This window comes from Elephas maximus, chromosome 1 (genome assembly GCF_024166365.1).
Source record: "Elephas maximus indicus isolate mEleMax1 chromosome 1, mEleMax1 primary haplotype, whole genome shotgun sequence".
In the NCBI taxonomy this organism is placed as follows: Eukaryota; Metazoa; Chordata; class Mammalia; order Proboscidea; family Elephantidae; genus Elephas; species Elephas maximus.
In genome coordinates, this window is record NC_064819.1 from 82,801,346 (window position 1) to 82,803,995 (window position 2,650).

Consider the following 2,650-nt stretch of genomic DNA (forward strand, 5'->3'; position numbering starts at 1 on the left):
GTCTTTTTACGGTTGAGTTTTAACAGAATCCTATAGATTTTAGAGATCAGGCGGTGGTCAGAGATGTCATAGTTGAAAATTCTTTCCCAGTCTGTAGGTGGTCTTTTTCCTCTTTTGGTGAAGTCTTTAGATGAGCATAGGTGTTTGATTTTTAGGAGCTCCCAGTTATCTGGTTTCTCTTCGACATTTTTGGTAGTTTTGTATTCTGTTTATGCCTTGTGTTAGGGCTCCTAAGGTTGTCCCTATTTTTTCTTCCATAATCTTTATCGTTTTAGTCTTTATGTTTAGGTCTTTGATCCACTTGGAATTAGTTTTTGTGCATGGTGTGAGGTATGGGTCCTGTTTCATTTTTTGGCAAATGGATATCCAGTTATGCCAGCACCATTTGTTAAAAAGACTATCTTTTCCCCAGTTGACTGACACTGGGCCTTTGTCAAATATCAGCTGCTCATATGTGGATGGATTTATATCCGGGTTCTCAATTCTGTTCCATTGGTCTATGTGTCTGTTGTTGTACCAGTACCAGGCTGTTTTGACTACTGTGGCTGTATAATGTGTTCCAAAATCAGGTAGAGTGAGGCCTCCCACTTTCTTCTTCTTTTTCAGTAATGCTTTACTTATCCGGGGCTTCTTTCCCTTCCATGTGAAGTTGGTGATTTGTTTCTCCATCACATTAAAAAATGTCATTGGAATTTGGATCGGAAGTGCATTGTATGTATAGATGGCTTTTGGTAGAATAGACATTTTTACTATGTTAAGTCTTCCTATCCATGAGAAAGGTATGCTTTTCCACTTACGTAGGTCGTTTTTAGTTTCTTGCACTAGTACTTTGTAGTTTTCTTTGTATAGGTCTTTTACATCTTTGGTAAGATTTATTCCTAAGTATTTTATCTTCTTGGGGGCTACTGTGAATGGTATTGATTTGGTGATTTCCTCTTTGATATTGTTTTTTGTTGATGTAGAGGAATCCAAGTGATTTTTGTATGTTTATCTTATAACCTGAGACTCTGCCAAACTCTTCTATTAGTTTCAGTAGTTTTCTGGAGAATTTCTTAGGATTTTCTGTGTATAAGATCATGTCATCTGCAAATAGAGATAATTTTACTTCCTCTTTGCCAGTCCGGATGCCCTTTATTTCTTTGTCTAGCCTAATTGCCCTGGCTAGGACTTCTAGCATGATGTTGAATAAGAGCGGTGATAAAGGGCATCCTTGTCAGGTTCCCGTTCTCAAGGGAAATGCTTTCAGGCTCTCTCCATTTAGAGTGATGTTGGCTGTTGGCTTTGATTTTTTAGATGCCCTTTATTATGTTGAGGAATTTTCCTTCAATTCCTATTTTGCTGAGAGATTTTATCATAAATGGGTGTTGGACTTTGTCAAATGCCTTTTATGCATCAATTGATAAGATCATGTGGTTTTTGTCTTTTGTTTTATTTATACGGTGGATTACATTAATGGTTTTTCTAATATTAAACCAGCCTTGCATACCTAGTATAAATCCCACTTGGTCGTGGTGGATTATTTTTTTTATATGTTGTTGTATTCTATTGGCAGAATTTTGTTGAGGATTTTTGCATCTATGTTCATGAGGGATATAGGTCTGTAATTTTCTTTTTTTGTGATCTTTACCTGGTTTTGGTATCAGGGATATGGTGGCTTCATAGAATGAGTTAGGCAGTATTCCACCATTTTCTATACTTTGAAATACCTTTAGTAGTAGTGGTGTTAACTCTTCTCTGAAAGTTTGGTAGAACTCTGCAGTAAAGCAATCTGGGCCAGGGCTTTTTTCTGTTGGGAGTTTTTTGATTACTGTTTCAATCTCTTTTTTTTTTTATGGGTCTATTTAGTTGTTCTATTTTTGATTGTGTTAGTTTAGGTAGGTAGTGTTTTTCCAGGAATTCAACCATTTCTTCTATGTTTGTGAATTTGTTCTATGTTTGTGAATTTGTTAGAGTACAATTTTTCATAATAATCTGATATGATTCTTTTAATTTCAGTTGGGTCTGTTGTGATGTGGCCCATCCCGTTTCGTATTCGGGTTATTTGTTTCCTTTCCTGTATTTCTTTAGTCAGTCTAGCCAATGGTTTATCAATTTTGTTAATTTTTTCAAAGAACCAGCTTTTGGCTTTGTTAATTCTTTCAATTGTTTTTCTGTTCTCTAATTCATTTAGTTCAGCTCTCATTTTTATTATTTGTTTTCTTCTGGTGCCTGATGGATTCTTTTGTTGCTCACTTTCTATTTGTTCAAGTTGTAGGGACAGTTTTCTGATTTTGGCTCTTTCTTCTTTTTGTATGTGTGCATTTATCGATATAAATTGGCCTCTGAGCACTGCTTTTGCTGTGTCCCAGAGGTTTTGATAGGAAGTATTTTCATTCTCGTTGCTTTCTATGAATTTCTTTATTCCCTCCTTAATGTCTTCTATAACCCAGTCTTTTTTCAGGAGGGTATTGTTCAGTTTCCATGTATTGGGTTTTTTTCCCCTAATTTTTCTGTTATTGATTTCTAGTTTTATGGCCTTGTGGTCTGAGAAGATGCTTTGTAATATTTTGATGTTTTGGATTCTGCAAAGGTTTGTTTTATGACCTAATATGTGGTCTATTCTAGAGAATGTTCCATGTGCGTTAGAAAAAAAAGTATATTTTGCAGCACT